This window comes from Fukomys damarensis, unplaced genomic scaffold (assembly GCF_012274545.1).
Source record: "Fukomys damarensis isolate Sample0158 unplaced genomic scaffold, DMR_v1.0_HiC HiC_scaffold_18, whole genome shotgun sequence".
Classification (NCBI taxonomy): Eukaryota; Metazoa; Chordata; class Mammalia; order Rodentia; family Bathyergidae; genus Fukomys; species Fukomys damarensis.
In genome coordinates, this window is record NW_022900930.1 from 35892113 (window position 1) to 35917521 (window position 25409).

At 35.0% G+C, this 25409-nt stretch overlaps 1 long non-coding RNA gene across 1 annotated transcript in view; it reads left to right on the top strand.

Moving 5' to 3' along the window:
* The first annotated feature begins 2531 nt into the window (after window positions 1-2531).
* Window positions 2532-25409, top strand: part of LOC117286761 — a 69781-nt gene continuing 46903 nt past the window's right edge. The window contains exon 1 of the long non-coding RNA XR_004517883.1: window positions 2532-2790. This is a non-coding gene — a long non-coding RNA (uncharacterized LOC117286761). The remainder of the gene's footprint in view (window positions 2791-25409) is intronic.

The following is a 25409-nucleotide window of genomic DNA, read 5'->3' on the forward strand; positions in this document are numbered from 1 at the left end:
AATGCACAATTCATCACTTTGTATCTGCTACTTATAGCTGCAGATATGTAATCCATAACTAGCTCTCTGTGTATATTATATTTCAGTCATTATTATATATAGTAACTTAGCTCATTTAATTTTCATGTTATTCTGAGGCTCAAACTGAGATTCAGGGTTGCTAAAAAAAATAGCCTAATCCCAACTAAGGAGTAGAAAATAATTTCACAAATCAAATTCCCATCTTGTTTGCTTTTCAAGTATATTTTCCTTTCCTTTCATTTTTTTTTCAGGCTTTAATTGAGTTTATTGGTACATTTTAGGATACAGTACAGTTACCTTCATTGCTGGGATCTTGCACCTCTGCATGACAAGTCTTGATTCTCATTTTTTCTCCTTACCTCTGCCCTCCCTTCACCCCCTCCTCCCCTCCCCATCTACAAACACTTTATTTTCATCTTTTCATTCTCTCACATTTTTTTCTTTTCCCTTTTTACTCTTCCCCTACCCATCCCACCTTCCCTACACCTTTAGCTCCTTTCTTCCCATTTCTAAATGTCAGTAATCTTATTAGAATCTTATGCATTGTTGCAGATTTTTTACACCAGGGAAAATATTCGGTATTTACACATGTGTGACTTATTTATTTCACTTAGGAGTAAATTTTCCAACATGGGCAAATAGGCTGTTTCCAAGATTTAGCTATTACAAACTGTGCCTCTATAAACATGGGTGCACATACTTCTCTGTGATATGATTCTTTTAGTTGTCTTGGAAGGAGACCCAGCAGAGGGATGGCTGGGTCAAATGGAACCTCCAGGCAAGTGGAGTTCTGTGCTTGTGGAAACACTATATAATACAACTAAAATTAATCATTGTTGATACCCACACATCCCAAAATGTATTACATTTCTGTTTTCATTTTCCAAAATTTTATCTGAGGCTTAGAAGAGAGAAAAGATAAATAATATCCAGGACACCAAAGTGAGAAAAAACATTCACATGGCAGAAAGTGCCGCTAAAGTAGTCTTTTTTTGTTTGTTTTTTGTTTTTTGAGACAGGGTCTCACTATGTAGTTGCAACTGACCAGGAACCCACTATTTAGCCCAGGTAGGTCTCGAATTTATAGTGATCCTCCTACCTCAGCCTCCTGAGTGCTGGGATTACAGGTGTGCACCACCACGCCCAGCAAGTAGTCAGTTTTAATAGTCATGTGACGGCACATGGCATAAAATAGTCCTTAAAAGGCTACTTGAAATGAAAGATACATAATGAATCAGATAATATGAATCTGGTTAAAACTTGGATCAGGACATGTATTTACAAGTGCCTGACAGCTAAGTAAGTAGCCCAAGCTAATTGAGTTTTATTGTAGGAAACTTACAATAGCCAACTTAGTAAAGAGTAGAGCTAAGAAGCTGTTTTAGGAACAGAAACTCAAACAATTTATCTCTCTTTCCTCTCTCTCTCTTTCTCTCTCTCTTATTTCCACTTACGTATTTATTTAATTCTGCTCATTTATTATGAATTTTTAGTTCATCATTCTCTAAGTGCCTAGGTGAGTTTACAAGTCTTCCTTCGACCAGCAAATGTTCATAAGCAGTGAAAAATAATGTATATGATGGACTCTAGGTGACATGACTTGGTCTTATGGAAACCAGAGATATTAGAAACTGGAACTTCAGGATGGTTTTCTAAGTATAATTTCTCTGAAAAACAAAGTCTGAAGCAAATATTGTATGAGAAATGCAAACCAAGAAAAGACTGAAGAAAAATGACAGAGTGAAGAAAAGGAGGAAGCCAAAGGACCCAGAAAGCCAGAGGTTCATCAGAAAGCATAGCTGATTTCTTTTTCTTTTTCTTTTCCATTAAGTTTATTGGTACATTTAGGGTAAACAATACAATTGTATTCATCATTGGGATCTTGTACCTTTACATAATGTATCTTGGTTCTGATTTTCCCCCATACCCCTGCCCTCCCTTCATGCCCTCCATGGTACCATATTTACAAAGACTTTGTTTCCATGTTCCTTTTTTCATATTTTTTCTTTTCTCTTTTTTCCTTTCCCCTACCTCTCACACTTCTCCTACTCCTTTACACCTTTACTTCCTATTTCACAATATCAGTTATACAGTTTGATCCCCATTGCTGCTGATTTCTGATCACGCATGTGACCTTTCAAAAGAGACCATATAGAAACGTAAGACCTCTGAACAGTTGCTAAAGGTCGAAGAGAATTTGGCCACCTCCGTCTTTCCATCTTGCATATTCATTAGTCAGATGTTTTGCCAATGGATATTTACAGTCCTCCTTTTTTGCCATTCTGTCACTTGGCCTTGCAAGTGGGTTTTGGAAAGGCTGGATCAGTACAAGCGTCCCAGCCAAATTTACTGCCCATGACAAACTGCACAGTGAGTCAGCAAAGACAAACTGGCCAGGGACACTATCTGTCTATTGGCTAAAATTATCCTTATTCAATGAAATAAACAATACTATGGGCTCTGAGAAGTCCCTGAGTTGTGGCAGTAGCCAGAGAGAAGTTCTAGTAAGGCATAAGTGGGACATTGTAATGAGAGGCATGGAGCTATCTGGTTGGACATAGAGCAAAGTGGGATGCTGGTCACTGCATCAGACTGAGCTGGAAAAAAAGGATGAATGTCAAGTAACATTGTGTATGCCACTAAGAGAAAATACTGTCAAGTCTCTACGCAATAAAGATCAAAGTCTTCACTTTCTGCAGTACAAGATTATGATCAGAGCAAGAGATCTTTCTGGAACATGAGTCACACTGAGCGTAACTCTATGACCAGGTAAGTGTACACGTTTATATATAAACCAGGACACGTACATGGGAGATTTTAATTAGTGAAACTTGGATATCTTTATATTGTTAAATATAGATTAAAGATATTGGTTATGTAGGAAGAGGATACACCACAGGAAGGATGTAGACAGAGGTAGAGTATGTGAGGAATTGGAGCTGGGAAAAAGTGGAAAAATAAATCACAGTGTAGGAGACCCAAAATAATGAACATGATTTAAGGAATAAAGAGAGAAAAAGGGTAATAAAGAAGAGAAAAATAGAATGCAAGGAGATAGAAACACACACACACACACACACACACACACACACGTACAGATAAACACAGAGAGGCAAAGAGATACAGAGAAGATTGAGTGAAAGAAAGAAGAAGCAGAGGGAGATAATATGAAGAAAAAGAGGAAGAGAAGGGAAAGATATGAATTGGTACACTGGTACTGCTCTGATTATTATATATTCCCAGAGTGGATCTTTGCTAATAGAAATACTGTTTCATTGCTTGAAAATCAGCAAGGAATTAATGTTGTCTAATTTTGAGTTTGAGCATGCTATGAATATTTAAAATGAGATACTTCATATTTTTCACATCGCTTCATGCACAAAATAACATTCTCCAATCTGTCTTCACTATGAATCAAAAGATCAGGCTTTTTTATTTGAAGAGTATATTGAATGGTTTTGGACAACAAATAAAGCAATGATCTGAACACTGAAGGAGATGCAGAGAGGCACACAAGTTAGGACACATTTTATTTATCCACAGAGTGGGACAGGATGACATAGATTAAATAATAACTGTATAAATAAAACAAAATTAAGCTCTCAAATGTTTATATAATTATGTCTCTTTATATATTCATAGACATGATGGCACATGCCTGCAGTCCCATCATTTGGGAGGCTGAGATAGGAGGAGAGCGAGTTTGATATCAGGCTGGGCTATATAGTCAGTTCAAGATTAGCCTGCAGCAAGACCACGTCTCCAAAAAGAGTCTATATTTGTTCATCTCTCTATAAAAAACAAATTTAAACCTACTGTACAGTATGTGTTTGTTTGCGTTCTAGGTAACAAATCCAATTTGTTATAAATGTCAGTTTTACTTTAAAGGCATTTCTGATGTCCAATCTCATATCTAAATTCTCATCATTTCTCTGCTGGATCAGCAATACCCTGACTTTGTCTCATTATGTATTTGCTGGTTTAATATCTATTATCCCTGCTTGCAAATGTGAGCTCCAGGAAAACAGGGATCTTTCTCTTGTTCACTGCTATTCCATCTCTTAGAACAGTGACTTGAGCAGAGTAATTGTTTTATGATGAAACACAAAACATGTTTCATTCACTGATGCTCTTTCCAAAGGCAACCTCACTTCCTGATACAATAAATCTTTTGCTGGTTACTTCTATTCCACTTTCCATTTGGTAAATGAAATTATATAACTCCGGATACTTTTATGGAACAGATTTTCTTCTTATTCACTGAACTGCCGAGCTTTGGCAGACACACTAGTCAATAGAAATGTAAATTATTCTTTAGTCATTTCTGTTTCACATATTAGTTTTCAATCTTTCTGTTTCAACAATAGTGTTCTAAATAGTGGCCCCCGTCTTTATTTGAGTACCCAAAATTCAGTTGTCTGCTACATTTTGTGGTGATTTTTTTCTGCATCACTGTTTTCCTAATTATTTCAAATCCAGTCATGTATGCTTCTCAGTGGACTGTCTCAGTAGAGGGTATACCTCTCCATGTGTCTCATACATTAATTATAATATTGAAGCCTTTCAAAAAATGATGAAAGAGAGAGTGAATTCGGCACCACATGCAATAGTATAGGATTACCACACCAACATAACAAACTATAACATAATATGATCATATTCTGAAGCCCCTTGAAAAGTGATATCCATATACTCCACATATCTGGTCATCTTTGGTTACTGTTTGCTTTTTATGTAGACCACATCACAATCTTATCATTACACTAACATTTAGAAAATAGGAGAATTTTTTTCTTATCCTATTAGAATATGGAGTGAAGTTTTAACAGTATATGTGTAATCATAGTTTATTTTTCTTGGTTTTCATATCATGTTCTTCTTTTGACTTCTTAGAACGTATACGATATTGTTTCCTGCATTATAAGTTAAGAGCAAACTATGGTCAATCCAGAGATAGATATGGTTGTGAAAATTATTTCAATTCCAAGGACCTAAAAAAAAAGACTTTGAGAAATCAATTTTTTCCTTCTAAATGTCAAATTGACTGATTACATTGCATTTATCATTTGTCAGATGAATTCTATGAAAGAGAACTTGCTCTTGATAATATGAAAAAACCTAAACGGATGTCAGTTTAGAGCCTGCTTTCTCTCTTTTTTAGATTAACAGAATTTTTCTCTTATTAAATATAATATATTATAATTTTAGTGCATTCTGTGTATTTTTAGCCAACCTCTATCCCAAAGGAAATTATTTATTTTTCTTTATGTTTATTATAGTATTGAATATGAAGGTATAAAAACTTATGGTTTATTACTAAATTCAAATATTAGTAATTTATCCTTTGCCTGATAATAAGAAAACTGTCAAAAGGTAAGTATAAACCAATAGTTTAGTTGCATAGCAAATCCATTAAAAAGGAAAAGATAATCAATTTATATCTGCTTTTTGCTGTTGAAAATTAATGCACTGACATTTCAAAATCTTTATTTCAGCTATCTGTAGAGCATTTTGGAAAAATCCGTGATCTAAATAATATGCTAAGAACTGGAGAATGTACATACAATGTGTGTGTGGGGGTGTATGCACATACATGTACATGTGTGTGTTTTCTGTAAAGGTTCCTCTGCCTAAATCAAATTTATATCCCACTTGGGAAGGATTACCAGATAACATAAAATAGAATCTTTTTCATAAATATACATATAATTTCTATATTATGTTCATACCAATGAAGAAACAGTTAAAGTCCAAAAGTAATCTGAATATTATGTTTTATATATTTATTTGTGCTTTGCTTTGTTTTGTTTTGTTTTTGTTTCCTTTGTTTTGTTTTGTGAGAGGGTCTCACTATGTAGTTCAGGCTGGCCTTAAACTCACGATGTAGCCCATGCTGACCTCAAATTTGCTACCATAAAACTTTTCTCACACTATGTGATACAGCCAGAAAGCCCTCACCAGAGCTGGTTTCGTGTTGTTTGAACTTTCAGCCTCCAAAGTTGCAAGCATCCCTAGTCCTATGGCTTTATTACACAAGTTACCCAGATTCAAGTATTTCAAAGTAGTGACAGAAAAAAAATGGACTAATAGAATAACATTGAGCAAAAGAATAAATACTAGGTATTCTGTATCTATCCAGGAAATGCAAAGTTATAAAATGTGTAGCTCTCAATATACCCAGGGAAAATTCTTGGCATAGTAAAAATAGTAACCCATCAGAGAGCTAGGTTTGTAGAGCTGCCCTGGTAGCCTGAATTCTTAAAGGCAAACATTTTACAGGAAAGATACACATATAGAATGATTCATCTGTGGCAGAGACCAAAGGCACAAGTTGCCTCACAAGTAAATAAGAAGGAGTGAACTAAAATTTAAAAAAAAAAACGTTAAATACCAACTGGGGGCCTGTGTGACCATGCAGAACACCTGACACCTTGCTTAGCCTTGGTTTCTCAGGGGTGCTCTAAAAAGCCCTCCCCTTCTGACACCGGTAAATGTTCAGAATACAAAGGTAGGATATGCTTAATTTTACTTCTCTTTGAAGCATTTTATTCTTCACATACCATTAAAATCAGAACAATGGACATTTGCCTAATTTATTGTTCTGACCCCACAGGATAATAAAACATCTCTTACTTCTCAGAGAAAGTCAGATGATTATAGTATGGCCTCAAAGGCCAGGAAGCCTGCAGTGTTCTTTCCCTGGGTATTTACATTTCAAACAATATAGTAGCAGGCTTTGGAGACACCTCTAAGCTTTACAAGCCAGAGATGCCCAGCACTTTACTAGCACATATAAAGATGCATTTGCATTAAAAGATATCAAGGTGAGAAACCAGTATAATTTCTATTCATCTGGAAGAAGCAGAAAAGCTTTTTGTGTTTGTTTGTTGTATTCTGTCTTTTGGGGAATAGGAGACTATGTCTCTTACTGCATATAAATGGAGACAACTCTTTGTTCTCTACCCTTGTCTATAGAGTGTTTGACCAAGGTTATCCAAATACTGTTCAAATTCCTGAGAATAGACCCACAGACAAAATATCTCTTTTTCCTAAAGCCTATATTCCAACAAGAAGTAATCAAAATATCATGTTATTTCAGATAGTTTTAATTGTTAAAATGAATAAAGTAATATGTAGGTATAGATAATGATAAAAAAAACCCTCCAGTGAGAAGAGGCTATTTGAGTGGAGAGATGGGTGAGAACCATGTAATATAAATTGCTTATCTACACTCAACTAAACACTGCAAGCTTTCCATGTCTAAGAATAAAGTTTGCATTTTATCCTAAATGTTTTTCAATCCAATCCTGTAGAGCCTGATACTTCTGAATGTATGGATTCTCTGTCTGAGAACTCATATCATTACTCTATTAATTTAATAACTACAAAATCTCCCCAAAATGTACATATGCTTCAGGAAAAGAAAAATAGTACGATGTTTTTTCAACACATAGTATGGTATTACTCTCATATAGGAGACCGTAGAGGATGTTTCATGCCTCAGAAAATTCACACTGCCATTCTTTAGAGAAGAAATTGAAAATGCATATGCAGCAATCTCAATGACCAAGGTTGCCATACAAATAAATGTCTGGAAGCTCATGGCCACAGCTTTGAGCACCTCTGGTAATTATAGAGGCCAAAAGTAACTTGCTTAAACTTTGTGATGTTTCAATAAATTTAGTGTTAAAATATTTACACAAGTATTTCTTTTCCTGAAATGTGTATACATGTTTTTGATGGACTCTGTATTAAGAAAAAAGTATCATGGGTAAAAATGAAATGAGATAAGGATTCATAGATTTAGGATAATCTAAACATAAAATGGCAGTTGCATGGGTTAGTATGTAAGAAGCTATATTGATTTTCTCTAATATTCTTTGTTCCTGTGCATGGCAAAATGATACAGGAGGAGCCAGGTTACCAGAAACTTTCAAATTGTAATGGCTATGCCCTCTCATAAGGCTTTAGAATTTACATGACTGTTGCTCTCTAAAAATACCAAATGTCCAAAATATAATGGTGAATATTTAAATAGCATTGTGAAAAGAACAACCTGTTTAAAAAAACCATCTTAGATTCACACTAGAGCTAAAATTCTGGTTTTAGTATGTGGAGCTTTACAACAGGTAACCAATCTGGTTGCATTCATAATTTACTTGATTTAAATCAACAGCAAAAATATATATGCCTATTTTAAGAATTGTGATTTAATTATTTTGACCTTTATCCTTTTTGGAAACCTCAAACGGATGTGCTGACTTTAGACTTAACATCTATTTACCTTAAAAGTAGAATAAAATTTTCTGGCTATTGCTCTGGGTTATTTTTTCCTAAAGTGCATTTCTGCAAAATGCAAAAGTATTAACTGTTTGGCCTGTATTCCAGAAGTCCAATAAATAATTATCTCTTTTTATTTGAATGTTTGTCTTGTGAAGTACACACACACACACACACACACACACACATACACATAGAGTTAAACCTTGAGTCATATGTATAAATGTGCCTATAAATATACTTGAGGACATTTTGGTGAATTACAATCCATTATAATCAAAATGTGGTAAATGTTAATGTAATTACTGCTGTGTGTTTGGTTGGCTGTTTTAATCAAGGATTCCAAAAATGGTAATCACACTAAGTAACAGCTATTATCTATGAGGTCAAATTACATCAAAAATACCAAAACCCAGGCTTCAAAGGACAATATGAATCAACTCCAACTAATATTTCATTTAGGTTTGCTGCAGATGTTTAATAATGCATTATGTTTTGACTCTTATGTCCTGTTGAGGCTGTTGATGAATATAATTATCTTAAGAACTAATTCTGGTTCCACAGTGTCTCTATGTTCCCAACATACATGGCATGCAACTTTCTGGTTTTCTCTGGATTAAACTTGATTGAGTGAGTCATAATTTCCCACATAAACATATTCACAATATGCAATCAGTGTTCAGTTTGGTATCTATTTTTTAAGGGAGCTAATGCTGACCTCATACCTAAACACTTCCTTCTTAAACTTGGGTCATGTCCAAATTCTTCAGGATGTCTAAAACTTAGTTGTTTTCATCACCTAAATTATCATATTTCTGTCAAAAGCAACTAGGTGGACAAAAGGAAATTGTGGCAAGAGAGAAATTAGAACACCAAATTAGCTCAGTTTTTCAGGGTTGTCAATTTACTCATGAATAATGAATTAGTAAAAATTACTTCATCACTTCATGAATTGTATGTATCCTAGGATAAGTGTGAAAATATTAGGTTGGAAAATAAACATGTGATTGGTTTTCATTTAGAATCTGATCTTATTCATCCAAGCAATTATTCAAGAATAGGCCTAAAATAAATGCAAAGGAGGAGGTAAAAAAATGTAACAACTTTATAAATCCTATAAAACAGTTGTTTTGAAATAGGAAAATTGTAAGTATTATGGAGTCCATTAAGGAATTTTTCAGTATTTCAAACAGTTTTGCCAAGAAAGACAGGGAACATATTTTCAATTATTAGATGGAAAATGGAGGTTTTGTCAACATAGAGTTTAATAATGAAGTTCACAGGCTTTCCACAAAGTCTGATCTTAGAATGTAGTAGTCATGTCCCAACCTTTAAAGGCAACTCTGAGATTAAATGAATGAAGACTCATTTTAGGAAGATTCTATAATATTAGAAAGTAAAATTAGAACAAAAATGCTAATAAGGTATTCACTTATAGGTGTTTTCATTACAAGATTAAGTCTATGTATTATAGAAAGAGAACAATAATAGAAATTCCTAATAATTAAAAACATTGAAATTTGTGTTGAATTTAAGGTATGTATATTCTATATTCTTTCTTACTTATTTTTGATTCCTAGGATCACATACTGAGAATTTCCACAGAAGTGAAATTCTGTTGGAATAATCCCTTCTGTATACACGTCTGTATATCTTTACACTAAAAGGGACTGGCTCAGCTTACAAAGGGAAGAAACATTACATATATATGTATATATATGTTACATATATATGTATATGTGGCCTCAAATTTGTGAATTTACACATTTAATGTATTGCATTACTAGGCTTTGTGCACCTGTGTGAATATTTCAGAGGTAATTTAAGTAGTGGCTCTCTCTCTAATACCTAGTCTAGACCTTCACTTCCTCAGCTTCTGTTACGATTATGTAAGGTTGATTCCTTAACAACAGCATTTGCTTTAAAACTCATAGTGGCTCTGCCTCCATGACTGATACAGAAATTGGTACTTAAAATTCAGTTCCTGTCATAGCAAAGCACAAAACAGGTGTCATTGATTTGGGGATGAGAAGGTTGGATGAGGCGGGGAAGATGGCTGGTGTAAAGCTAAGCTGACCATTCATGTAGACTGACAAAAATCAATATTTCAGCCCTTTGCAAAGGCAGTTACCTGTGTTGGTAGGTGCAAAACCATCACTTCTGCCACCTAAAGTAAATGGGAAGACAGAAAATGCCAAATACCTTGGCCACTTCAGGAAGATAATTTTGAAGTCGAATACATACTATGTCGATTGATCTGCTTTTGCTCTCTATGATAAGGTACTGCAAATTATGAGCTAAAGAATGAATTATTCCATTTTTAAGCAGAATGTAGAGGGAATAGAGAAGCAGCAAGTTTGATAAATGAACCTACTTAGTAGCTCCAGATTATTTAGTTGGTAACAATCTTCCCAAGTAAAACTGAACATAGTGCTAAAGGTAAAAAACAAATCCATGGATATGATTTAAAGATCTCATTAAAAGTTTTACTATATTTAAAGTGGCACCAAACAGACCCTTTAAACTAGACAAAAGTGCCTCTTGGAATTTTATGTGCATAATTCTGAGAAAGATTTATACAGTCATTGCAGAGAGGTCAGTTTTCAAAAGATCACATATGTAGTTTTGAGGCCATGAAGTGTAGAGGTATCTAATTCCTAGAAAATTAATTAAGCTTTTAAGAGAAATGTACTAATGAATTTATCACAATCTTGGCCTCTAGGATGCAAATTATAAAAAGAAAAGATGTGTATGGGCCTCCAACTTTCTTTAAGCAGGAGACAAGCTGAGCATTATCACCCAGCATTTTTATTTTTGGCTACCTATTTCTGTAAAATGAATTACCCAAACTTATTTAGGTTAATATACTTCTAATTTTGTGAGTCAAGAATTAGAACATGGCTTTGTCAGACGATTCTTCTGTTGTCCACTTTGTGAAATAAGATCATTCCCTTGACTGCATTCATCAGACAGTTGTGAAGTTTCCTTCACAGTTCTGGCACCTTGCTGCTCCTGCATGTGGCTTTTACCGTCATCTCTGAAGCTTGAACTTTCAGCTTACAGATTGTCTCAGAAGGACTGGACTTCTTCTATGGCTGCCAGTTTCCAAAGGAAGGTTATTCCAAATAGGGAAATTCGGAAGCTATATATGTCTTAACACCTTGGCCTAATGTTTAAGCAACATTTCTTCTCTTATACTCTTTAACATAATCCAGTTCTAAGGACCAGCACAAATTCTAGAAGAAAGTAAATAGGTCCCACCTCTTGGCGAAAGGAACGGCAAAGAGTTTACTGTCATCTTTAATTTTTCAGTTAGCAACATGGTCTGTGTCTTAGGAAAGATGAGGAATATTACAGAAGACAGAATGACAGGATGTAGAAGATGGAACCATGAGCCACCGTGAACATTGAAACACAGTACAAATCACAGGCAGCAGAATAACACAGCACATTGAACAGTAACCTGAGGGAAACAAAATGACTAATGAAATGACAACCCAACTTCAAGGATTATGTTTGGGCCACAATCCTAGAATGTTTCATGTTATTGATGCAGAGGGTCCTATCAACTTTTGCCCAGGAAGATTTCAGAGTTCCTATAACCCATGACTCTGTGACTCCATTTTTCCATTTTTCCAGGAATCCCTATTAGATGGTCCTGTGCTTGTCTCACCGTGCTTGGAAAGTAGGGACAGTTACTTACCTGTGGGTGTCTGTATCAATACAATCCTCAAATGCCACCATATGATAACTATGATACCATATTATTAAATCTGGTGTCCTGTGTTAAGTTATTTTGCTTATGGGAATAGTCTAAGAATATGTGGCCAAAGCCTGTATTGCATTAGATTATAAAAATGACTAAATTTTTCCTTCCCAGAAAGAGGTAATGATGGATCTACTTTGGCTAAATAACTCAATTTGGCTAATGGCACAGTACAAGTAAAATGTGCACAGAGATTTGTAGGGTGCATGCATATTGAGATTTGCCAGTTTGACGGATTAGAAAGTTACTGACGGGGTCATGTGAAAAAGCCCAGGCTAATCTGAGTGATAAGACACTTGTGGCCCAGGTCTCCCATCAGCAAAGAGGTCAGACAGATATTTGTGTGTGAGACCTTCAAAATATAGGTCTCAGTTTATTTGTGTTCTTTGATGATTGATACTAAAATAAAACATATATGTATATATATATATATATATTATAATCTACTTATATTTTATTTTAAAGTAAGCAATGTAAATTCTACATTCATTTTAATTATACAGAATTCTATAATTCTAATAAGAAATTCAATGCAATATTAAAGCTAGTGTTTACCACATGCAAAGTTGGATAGCTTGCTTATATTTATGCCTTTCTACCCTTAATCAAAGGGTGTTGGCTACCCTTTCCTATCCTAAACAGTGACACAATTGATGATGAAATGTTTTGCTAAATTCATTTGAAAACTTATTTCTATCAAATATTTGTTACTGTTCTCCAATTCAAATTACTGAAATAATTACCTCACTAGTGCCTTGAAATTCTTACAGTTTGCTTTCACATATCCTGAAAGAGAAAGATGAAAGTCATTTATGATGGTCTTTATATTTGTTTATGGAATTTTACCTTCAATGTGGCCATTTCATTTAAAAAATATCTGAATATCCAATCAACTAAATACTGCAAATGGCCTGGAGGGTTGGGGGAGAAGGGAGAGGAAGGGGACATGAGGGACTCAGGATGTGTGGTGCACATGCATCAACAATGCACGATGGATATAATCATTAGATGTTGCAAATATAGACTAAAATAATAATATTGAAAGTAGAGAAAGAGGGTATAGAGAGGAAAAGAGAATAGTAGGCACAGGAAGGGAAATAAAAAGAATAAAAATGTGTTAAATACATGTATCTACTCTCTAAGATGACTGCTCCAAATATGTACAGTTTACCCTCCAGTTCTGACCAGACTTATACCTGAACAATTTAGATTATGACCAGAATTTTAGTTTTAACTTACAAACAAAGTCTTGAGTTATAACTCAAATGCAGCCTGTTTGTACTTCGAGATGACTCAGATACAGATTTAACCCTTTAAAAGTTCTGGAAGGAACATTACAAAAGCCCTTCCTTGTGGGTTTAGTCGAGAAATCCTGGGCCAGTGTCTCTCTAAAGACACAGATCTGCCTGTACATAGAAGCGAGACTTTGAAGGCTGTGTAGAGGAGCCCAAGCCTTCATTTAACCAGCTTGAGTTAAGACTTGTCATGTAGAGGTACAAGATCCCAACAATGAATATAACTGTACTGTATCCCTAAAATGTACCAATAAAACAGCTTGAGTAGACTTGTCATGTAGAGGTACAAGATCCCAACAATGAATATAACTGTACTGTATCCCTAAAATGTACCAATAAATTCAATTAAAGCTGAAAAAAAAAAAACTAGCCCTCAGGCGCAAATTGAGTTTGTAAGACGAGGGCCAACTCTACTAATACAAAAACAGAGAAACTTCAAAAACACAGAAAACAAACAAAAAAAATAAATAACAAAACAAGGGTCAATCTTTGCAAAATAAGTGCAGTGTTTTAAAGTCCATAAAAAATATGAAAATAAAAAAATAAGGAAGATGAAAGCCATATATAATTTTATACTCATTCATGACCCTTTTGCTGTTATCATCTATTTCTAAAAATCTTAACATCAAACAGGATAATGTACTTTCATTTCAAAATTAATTCTATGAAATAAGAGATTATTTTTAGAAAAAAAAGTTACTTAGGTTTGTATCTATTGTTATTCTACTATTTTGTAAGTAAGGAACCTCAAAGCATGATGCTGTGGTTTGGATATGGGTGTGTTCCCCTAAAAGTCTATGTATTAAATGCTTAATTCCCTGAGTGGTGTTACTGGAAACTAATTGAACCTTTGAGAGGTGGAGCCTAGTGACTGGTTCTTAGGCTACTGAGGGGCTTGCTCTTCAATGAGATTATGAGATCTCTGTCTCTCTTCTTCCCTCTGATTCCCGGTTTATGATGTACATTCCTCCACCATGTGTTCCTGTCCTGATGCTCTGCCCTTGATAGACAGAGAAAGCAAAGAGGCTGTTCTGTGTTGGACAAAAACTTCAAGGCTCGTGACCAGCCTGTGCCAGGAATTTTGTTACAGTGATAGAAAACTGAGTAACATACCTGGTAATTGTTATGGCTTGTAGATGTCACCCCAAAGACTCCTGTGGTCGTAGGTGTGAAGCTGGCCATAGGTGGCTGGGTTAGGTGCTGTGATTAAGGATATGGTGCTGAGATTAAGGGTGTAATGCTGGGATTAAGGCTGCCCAACCCTGGCTGTGGGTAGAGCACCCGAAAGGTGGGCAGCCTGGACGAAATAGAAAGGGATAGGAAGAAGCTGCTTGGCTTCTTCCCTGCGTTGCTGCTTTTTGCCTGCCCTTCTTTTCCATGCACTGCTTATCCTCTGTGATGCCCCTCTACCACACCATCTTGCCTTAGAACGAGCTGACTATGGACTGAAACCTCTACAAACTGTGAGCCAAAATTAAATTTTCCTCCTTTAACTTTGGTGTTGGTATTTTGTATCAAATTTCTTCCAGCTTTGTGTTGCAGTGTAGCTCGTCCTCAGTTCACAGTGGGGTTGCATTGCAATAAACAATTCGAAATTTGAACATATTAATTTTTTCATTCAGTTTATTGGTACTTTCTAGGTATGCAGTGAAGTTGCATTCATCATTGGGACCTTGTACCTTTACATGATGTATATACTTCATTGCCTTTAACCTGCCAAATATGCATGACCTAACAAGTATTCAATGTAAAGTGTATGTTGTTCAGGTTCATATCACTATCTAGAAGCTGCAAGTTGCTGCTAGCAGGCACACGAAAAAGTATTATAGCATATCACTGATCCAAAAAACAAGTAAAAACTCAAAATTTAAGATACAGTTTCTATTCAATGTGTAGGGATTAGTAGCATTTTAAACTTGTGAAATCATCAGTTGAACCATTATAAATTGGATTCCACTTCATGATACAGTATTATTCTACAACATCAGGTTCTAATGATGTATTCTTTACAATATCATATAATTTATGCTCCATAAGAACATGGCTAATATGTGGGAATATTGTTTTAGCTTAATTCAGAAACATATGTATTAAATCTCTACATAAATATATTAACAGTTTTACCTTGAGATATTCTCTTTTGATATATTTTAAAAATACAATATCTAATTACTATGGATTCCTAACAAATTACCCAAAATTTAGTGGTATAAATGGAATTATGATGGTCTGAAACTCCAAAAATTTGATGAGGAATTGTGGTAAGCTTGTCTCCTTCCAGTATCTGGATTCATAGGTAGAATAAAAGATAACCTTAAGCAGGAGGTTGCTGGTATCTAGTGGCTGAGAATTTTCTGGGGGTCATTGAGCAGAACCCCACATGAATCTAAAGAAAAATGTGAACTCTGACAGGTTAAGAAATAGTATTAAAATGTATGTTTATTTTATTGTACTCAAAGTATAATCATTTTTAGGTTCAAGGATGCGCTTTTTTTTCTTTAAATTGAATATATTGCCTCTTGTTTTTTTCTCCAAGAATTTATTGGTCTTTTCCTTCTCTAATTTTAGTATCTATATATTGGGATTACTTGACATTCATCAGTGATATTATTTGAAAATATATGTTTATATAGCATTTATCTTTTCATGCAAATATTAAAATTTTTTTGTCACAAAAATTATTATTTATATTCGTTATATTCTATGGAAACTATGATGAAAAAATATTTCCCACTCACATTGAAGGAATTTATCTATTTTTTCTTACTATTCAAGTTATATCATTTTGCTGTAGAACATAACACTACAATTGAGTTACTAAATTTGCTTGGCAAAATTTTTAAATTAACTTATTAGCATATGGTTGTGATTCCTAATAATCACGAGCATTGGGGGAGCTCTATATGTCCCTGCTTTGACTACTTAGTTCTACACAGTGGCTGGCCAGTGTCCTATTTTGCCAATTTGGTTTTCAAACAGGAAGTATTCACTGTGCACAGCTCATCCTGAATATTTTTACAATTATTTAACAAATGTGAAGTTAGACATTTTTCTGGCACATGTTCTACAAATTAATCATAATCATTTCTGGGTGAAAAGCAACTCTATAAATCACGTGAATAAGGCATAATTCCAGATTATACTATAGGAAATAAGTCTAAAAATCATCTTGGAAAAGATCATAACAGACTGAGTAACCTATTTGTTTTACTTATGTCCTAAAAGCTTGATTAGTTTTATCCGAATGCAACTAATGTGTTCAAAAATGCTACGCATCCCACCAAAATATTAAAAGTGATTTCTATGATATAGGGACCTGATTGCATCTATTTTAGTGACTGTGTGTGTGTGTGTGTGTGTGTGTGTGTGTGTGTGTGTGTGTGTGTGCAAACCAAGAAAAGGAATTGGGACATAGGGAGGGTATGGGTTGTGCATTTCTCCTTAATGAACTGCAATTTCTGCACTAGTAGTTGTTCTGTAGATTCTATAATGATACCTTTATTTTCTCAACTGGAGATGATGTCTGACTGCTCTCACAAGCTGAGAATTGACCCACTTAAATTTTGAAGTCAGTAATAACATTTAGCAATGTGATTATTATATTTCATGATCCATATATAGTCATTAAATTTCAGTTTATATGATAATCTTGGTGATAATGGGAGATACACTGGCTAATTTAATTTTCCCATTCCATATTGAGAAAGATACTAACACTGTAGTTTATCCTGATTTTTCTCAGTTACTGAAGTCATAAGTCATTTTGACAGAGAAAAGACAAGTTCCTCAATTGTGACTCTTTTCTGAGGTACAAGGTTATTTAGTTAAGCTAACTATTTAGCCACTAAAGCATAACCTGGGGCATATTTGTCAAATTATTTGTGCGTGTATGCCCTTTCTTTGAAGTGTATCATGGACACATGATATGCCATCGTTCAGTGTATGTACATTATGTGTGCATTTGTTTTAGTGAAATGATGTTCTACTTGGTCATATGCATTTCTCTTTGAAGTGATTATAAGACAAATATCTTAATATAAAACTCACTACAAATAAATGTTTTACAGTTAAAACAATTAGATACCGTTGCTAAAGGCTGTTGGCATTACCACTGCTAAAGCGTTATCACCCAGTGATGTATTAAGCATCAGCTCAAGAGCCAGGGGCACATGTCCATTCTCAATTTTGTGTTTGCTGGTACTTCTTACTAGTAGTTTAACATTGGCATTTGTGGGAATATTTACATCCCATAAATTCTCAAATGCTTCAAATCAACATTGTTTTACCTTTACAGAGCCCATTGTTAAATATTTACCTCTACAATGTGCCGCTCTCCTTCATTATTTCTTTCTCTTCTTCCCTCCCTCTTTTTCTCCCTCCCTCTCTCTTCTTCCTTCCTTCCTTACTTGCAAAATTCAGTCTAATTTGTCTTTTCACCTCCCTTGCCCAAACCGCCAAACTTTGGGAAATCACCATTTTACCCACACTTTCAATGAGTTCAATTTGTTTATCTTCCAAATATAAGTGACATTAAGAAATGTTTGTGTTTCTCAGTCTGACTTACTGCGCTCAGCGTAATGGTAGTGAAACCATCCATGTTGTTATGAGTGAAAACATCCCCTTCACTTTTGAAGAAGAATGCAGTTTAACTTTTGTAAATATCCTTCTTCTTTATCTTCCAGTCCATTAATAAAACCCCCAGGCCCCTTCTACATTCTGACTATTGTAAGTCATAGACATATATAACTCTCCTACATAAAAGTTCAATTTCCATTAGATATATACTCTGAGAGGAGAATACTGGATCATGTAGTGATTGTATTTTTACATTTTTGAGCAGCCTGCATACTGTTTTGCAAAGCGGCTATATTAGCCTACATTTCTACCAAAGGTATACAATTGTTCCCTTTCTCCACATTATCACTGGTGTTTATCTTCTTGACTTGTTGATAATTGGCATTTTAGCAGATAAGTCTTAATCCATTATGGCATTTTAATTGATAATTTCATGCTGTTGGTGACTTTGCATATTTTTTATATACCTATTTTTCATTTGTATGCCTTTGACAGATTTCTATTTATGTCCTTTGCCTATATGTTGAATTTTTAGTAAATATTTGCAGTGCATGAAGTTTACATTCATCTTGAGGTGTGGATACATGTACATAATACAATTTGTTTCTTTTATTAATCCCCACCTACCTCCTAACTTATTGATTCTGATAAAGGCTATATATTTCTTATTCTTACTTTGTTTCATGTATAGTCTCTAACCTGTGTGTTTTGGTGCCAGAGACAAGCCATCAAAATGCCTCCCCCCCAAAAAATCAGGAGCACAATTATGACGATTCAACTTGTAGCACCACTGTAATAAAAATTCTTCTGTTAATATGGTAGCAGTAGAGAGAGAAAGAGAAAAAAGAAAGGTTGAGATGAAGCTTTCCAAATGTTGATGATTTTTAAGTGTCTTAGTCCAACTTCTTGATGACACAAGTAAGGAACTTGGCACTGCTTCTGGTTCTGGTGTATCGGGGTTATTGCCTCCTCAATAAGTTATGTTTTTCAAACTATTTTGACTATTTGAGGTGTGTGGTGGTAAATCAATGGTCAGTTTGAGAAGAAACACCTAGCTAAATTGAGTGAGCATAGTTCTGGGCCTGGAAGACCTACTTTAAGGAGGATTGTTGTCTAAGAGAGGGAGGGATTTCAGCTGATTTTCCTTGGAAGAGCTTTATTGCAGCTGGTTTTGCTGGGAGAAGCTCTGGCTGTTTCCTTTGGAGGAGCTCTGGTCCTCCCCAGTACTGTTCTCTTCAGAGGAGCTCTGGTCTTCACCTTCACTTTGGGTGTCCTCTCCTGGCTCTAGCCATAGGGTCTTCAGCTTGCAGAACTGGCCTTTTGGCAGCTGGCACAGGCTCTTTAGCTACTAGTGCTGAAACTTCAATGGCCTGTCGTGGAGCCCTCAGATGTCCACTGTGGATCCTTCAGCCTCCTGATGCGGTCTCAATGGGATATTGTCGTGGGCTCCAAGCCTTCAGCTGGATCCTGTGGATCTCTAGCATGTAGACAGATCTTTTGAACTCTTCTGCGTTTGACTTTGTGGGTGGGCCATTGTAAGCCAGTCATGTAAATTTCTGTGTCCTGCTTTAAATCTGATTCAGAGCATATGCAGTCTCTTGAGGAGCCTTGCCCCAGCCATGCAAGCTCTTGTAAGTACTGACTAGTACAAGATACCAGTACCGGGATTTAGCTCAGTGGTTCCAATTCCTGCCTCACATGTGAAAGATCCCAAGTTCAATCCTCCACACCAATAAATAAATAAATAAATAAATAATAAAAATAAATAAATACAAGATACCAGTTCAAATTCATTCTTTAATTTTAACAAAGTCTTTACTACACAACAATAAAATGATTGCATAAGTAAGATAGAGAGGAATTAATTAGGTCCAAAACTGACTACTTGGTGAAATTAAGACGTTTTGTGTATCCTCTACTACCAATTGGCAAGAGCTGCAACAGTTGTTAGAATTTAACAGAGAAATCCAAATGGGAATATTGCTGGCCTAGACTTTGATGATAAACAGGATGTGAAAACATAAGGATAAATTTGCAATGTGAGAGACAGATTTGCTGATAAGATAAGAGAAAGGAAAAGGAGGAATCAAGGATGACCCTAAGGCATCTAGCATTCTGCATGAAAAACATAATACTAAGAAGGTATCCTTTACTTCAAATGGGACAGTCTTGGAAAAGTTCAATTTTCATTATAATTTTAGAAGTACATATAATAGTGTAGTACTAAAATACAATGGAGGGCTCATGTAGGTAATTGGACTTGTAAAAAAGAGGCATTTTTAAAAGAAGATCAGGATAAGCTGTAGTAAAAAAGGAATCCAAGATAGAAATGTTTTAGACTGTAATAACATTGGGTCTATAAATTTCATGGTATACCTATGTACCAAGTCCCCATGATGAATATAATTATGATACACTGTAAACATGTACTAAGAAAATATTTTTAAATTTAAAAATAAATTTCATAATAGGAAAATGTGAAAGATTTTATTCAATATTGATTAACTTTTGATCTAGCAAAGTAAATAACAGGAATGACTATAACTTCCCTTGTGGCTCTCAATTATCTTACCAAGCAAAAACAAAATTAAAAACAAATAGAACATTAAGGAGAAATTAATACATGTAATTTCAGAATAGACGATTCACATAACACCTCTGCCCTCACACATTATGTTAGACTATATGAACTTGTCAATACTTGACTATTTTGATTTATAAAATAATGTCAACTCTCAAGAACAATCCAAATAAAAAGCACATTGAAATACTTCAAAGAAAAATTTTAGGTTTCCAAAGAGATTGTTAGGAGTGAAAAGCTATCTCCTCACCAGAGAGAGAGAGAGAGCTCTTACTACCCTGCCCCTCTAACCAAGCAGTAAGACAACTGGGCAACTACTTTCATTTCAGTTTATCACCTTTTAATCCACCATCCCAACATGGGAATTTTTCTTCTACTGATAAGTTCCTTTTTATTGAAAGGGTCTTTAATCTACTCATCCCATGAAAGTGAGTTTAAGGATTTGAAAAAGCTATGAATTGTTTAAATATGCCCCCAGCAGAAGTCACTCTGAAGTAGTTCAGGGTCATGACACAGGCCTTCTCTAAACTGTCAGTTTGAGAGACCCAAAGATGATAAAAATACCTATTTCCTGTTTTAGAGTAAATCACCATAATATGATAACTTTACTCTCAACTTATAAACATAAGTGATTTACATCAGCCCTACAGCTATACTAAGTAGGAAGGGTAATTTCACATACGTGACGAAAATTTCCTGTATTTTCATTTAATATTTAAATAAATTGTGTTATTAAAAAATCCATGAAATAATTCAGCTACAGACAAATTTTGAAATTTATTTATCTACTTATTTGGTTTTTGTGTTTGTTTTGAGACTGGGTCTCACTATATGGTCCATGCTGCCTTTGAACTCAGCAATCCTCTTGCCTCAGCCTCCAGAATGCTGAGATTATAGGCATTTGCCACCATGCTCAGTCTATGCATCTACTTCTTAAATTAATATATTTATTTAAGCTAATAAAATATATAGAAGGCTCTTAATTTCCTTTAGGTTGGCACTGAAAATTCATGGAATAAACTACATCATGTTATTAAAGATATAAACTAATCAAGGTTCAAAATAATATCACAAAAATCAATGACTAAAAAATTGACTCAGATAACAAATATATGTCAACCACAGCAACACAGCAATAAGGTAAATAATCATTTAAATCAAATCCATGACCTGGCTCTTGCAGCAGATTAAGTTTGTCACAACTATAAATTAAAGGAAATTTATTATTGTGAAAACAAAGCTGCATTTATAGAAGCCACTAATAAGTTTTTCTAAGGCTTACAGCACCAATCTGAAGAATTAAAACAATCACCAGTGACAAAACCCTGCACATTTTTTTAAGTGAGTTGGTCTCTGTGCTCGTGAACTTTGTAACCAAGCACAATCAATTAAGCAAAGCAGGAGGATCAATGCACTTTAAGTATTAAAAAGTGTTGGTCGTAGTAGCAAAGTTTCCCATGACTTTTTATATATTAACTGTCTTCACCCATAATAATTTTAATGCTAATTATCTATAAAATCATATATTTGTTACAAAAAAGTTTTGTTTGACATTTCTCGACTGTGCTTATCAAAAGTGGCTTTGTAAAAATAGACATAAAAAAATAGACATCAAAGTCCTCTCCCAGTCTTCATTTATTTTATTCTGGCTTTGTTCTCATCATCATTGCAAAATTCATTGGATTTTCCCACACAATGCTTTACTTAAGCTCTGCTCACTTCTCTTCCGTTCCCTCTGAATTCTTTTCCTCCTTGTCTGTTAAATCCTGTCGTTTCTTCAGGAAACTTTGGAAATCAGTGTCAGAAATGCAAACCAATAGTATGCCTACGATGTGTATCCCACGTCTTCATCTCTAATTAAATATAAAGTATAATTAAGTAGGAAAGATGACTAGAAGGATTTTAAGGTTTACAAATATAAGCTATTTTCTCTCCTTCCAGATCATTGCTGTGAAGAGTAGCAAATCTTTTGTATTAAAAAAAATAATGTACCAGCATCCTACTGGAGAATATGTCTAAGGTTTCCATTTGGACATTTGCTTAGTTGGGGGGCTTGTTAATAGATTCTAAGTAAGCACTGCTAGGAAGAATTGTGAAGGATAAGGATGGCAGCTTAGGTGATAGTTAAGGGACAGAGTGGCAGAATTCTTCCTTGGCTTGGCAATTTGGAAGAGGTTTGGAAGACCAACCTAACTGAATTTAGCATTAAAATTTTATTCAGCCATATTGCAAAATGAAAGATAAAAAATTATGTATGTGAATTATGTATGTATGAGGATAAGCTAACCCAAGCCTGGATTCAGAATACAAATAAACAAACTGTACAATATCACGCCAATGCCAAGGCAAACTCTCAGAAACAAAGTTTCATCAGCATTTAAAAATAGCATTCAATTGTTTATTTATAAATACATTAGCATCACACTATATCCCTAGGGAAATGTATTGCATTCTTTAAATTTTTCATTTGAGACATCTTTGATACTTGTGATCCTTAAAAAAAAAATGAAGAAAGTTTTATTGAACTCATGTCAGTTTACAGGTACTTTGAATAAGTATTTCTTGAGTTTTAGTCCAGAAAGCAAATGACAAACTTTTAAAGCCAGAAACACAGAATATATTGCCCCTGAGCTTTTCGTAATTTTATACCTATAGATTCCTCTGAACTTCATGAAAATATTTCTACATAATACATCTGTTCATTTGTCCTAAATGTAATGCTTTTTAAATTTATGTCAATTTGCTTCTCACCTCAAGAGTTTTCTTCAAGCCGGGGGTAGTGTTTCAAGCTTGTAATCCCAGCACTTGGAAGGCTGAGGCAGGAGGATCGCTGTGAGTTAGAGACCAGCCTGGGCTACATAGTGAGTTCCAGCAGTCTCAACCACACAGTGAGACTTTGTCTCAAAGACAAAAACCAAAAAAAAAAAAACAAAACAAAACAACAACAACAACAACAAAAAGAATTGTCTTCAAAGTACTCTTTCACTACTGGCATGGATAAAATGAACAAAGAAAACAACTACTTTTTGTATTAGTTTTCTGCAGTTCTATGTGACATTACCATGAAATAGTGTCTTAAAACAACTCAAATTTGCTATCTTAGAGTTCTGTGACTCACTGGGTTAAATTCAAGGTGTCAGCATGGCTATGTTTCTTTCTAGATGCTCTAGAAGAGATTTGATTTCCTATTAAGTCTGGTTTTGGGCAGAAATCAGTTCAGGGTAGATGTGACTTGTTTTTGCTGAGCACCAGTTGAAAGCCTTCCGCAGATTCTTGTTGCTAGGGTGTATCTGAAGTCGTTCCTCCATATTCATTCAGTAAGGGTGCTTTTGTTTTCAAAGTCCGAATCTTTCCTGGCTCTTCTTTTGTCTCAGCCTCCTATTGAAAAAAGCTTTATTCTTTTAAGGGCTCATTTGATTACATTTAGCAGTCCCACATAATCCCAGATAATATTTTCGTCTGCAGTCTTTTTGTATACATAACAGGAAATTGGTAAATTCCAAGGATTTACAGAATGGACATATTTGGGAGGTCCTTAAACTACCTACCAAATTCCCTTTGAATGTGTTCTACAGGAGAGGAAAACAAATAAAGATATTTAATATGATTCATAATAGTTGTTAACACTATGGTCAAAACACATTAGAGAACAAATCTAGAAAGCAAGAGCTAAATTTGTTCAGTGCATAGTGCAACCAAGAGATAGAGCACAAGACACACAGAGTTGGATAGAAAAGCACATTTCTGTTGGCTCACTTCCCCAATATTATTTACGACATGTCTTTTTCTACTCCCTTTTCCTTTTCTTTGAGCCACTTTCTTCTTAATGTCCTAAATATTTTCCATTTACAAAAATCTAAAGCTACTGTGCCAAGAAAACATTTTAAGAGTTCTACTGCAGTAGGAATCTGCCTGAGGTAGTAGGAAAATGAGCTCTTCATGGAGACTAGGCTCTGGTAATGCACAGAAGTGTATTTTTTATGACTGGGAGGCCTCCAGAGTAATATGGGCTATAGGTGCCCCGTGTGGATTGTGACGAAATAACATGCAGATTTTGTAACATGACAATTTCTCAGTTAAGAAATTGTAGTTGTCTTAGTTACTTTTCTCTCTTTGCTGAGACAAAATACCTGAAACCTAAAATTAAAGGGGAAAAGGTTTATTTGGCTTAGAGTTTGTAGGAGTTTCAGTCAATAGTTGGCTGCCTCCAAGTCAGGGTGGCATGACAAACAGGCATTGCAGGGAAGAAGTAGTTCATGACTGCCAGAAAGTAACAAAGAAGCAAACAAGCAAGAGCCCTTAGCAGCTTCTTTCTGCCCCTTTTAGAATCTGTCTAATCTAGTGGGATTAGAGTGGTGCCAAACCTGCCACTGAACTGATTTAGTAATTACATACCCTTAAATCACAGAATCACACTCTAGATTGAGCCACTTCTGAATAATCTCCAACTATGACCTCATGAAGCTTTCGGGAGATACCTAACACATACCATGACATTCCACCCGTGGCTCCCCAACACTCACTAATACTCTTTTTTTAAAAGGTATTTAGTCCATTTCAAAGAGTTGTTGAATTCCTAACAGTTTCAGCATTGCTGGAAAGTCTATGTCCCAAATCTCCTCTCAGATTTCAGTCAAAGTCTTAGCTGTGAGTCCCTGTACAAATGAAAAGAAAGTTAAACATTCCCAACATATAATGGCACAAGAAAAAGTATTACCAATCCAAAAGGTACCCATAGGGCAGTACAAAGGAATGGGACTAAACCAAGTCCAAAATCTTCAGGACAAATCTTAAATCCTACAATGCCACTTCCACGATTCCGGGCAATCTGTGGCAAGTTGTGAATCGCAAAGGGCTTGAGGGGCTCTCTCCCTGCAGCACTGCAGGTAGT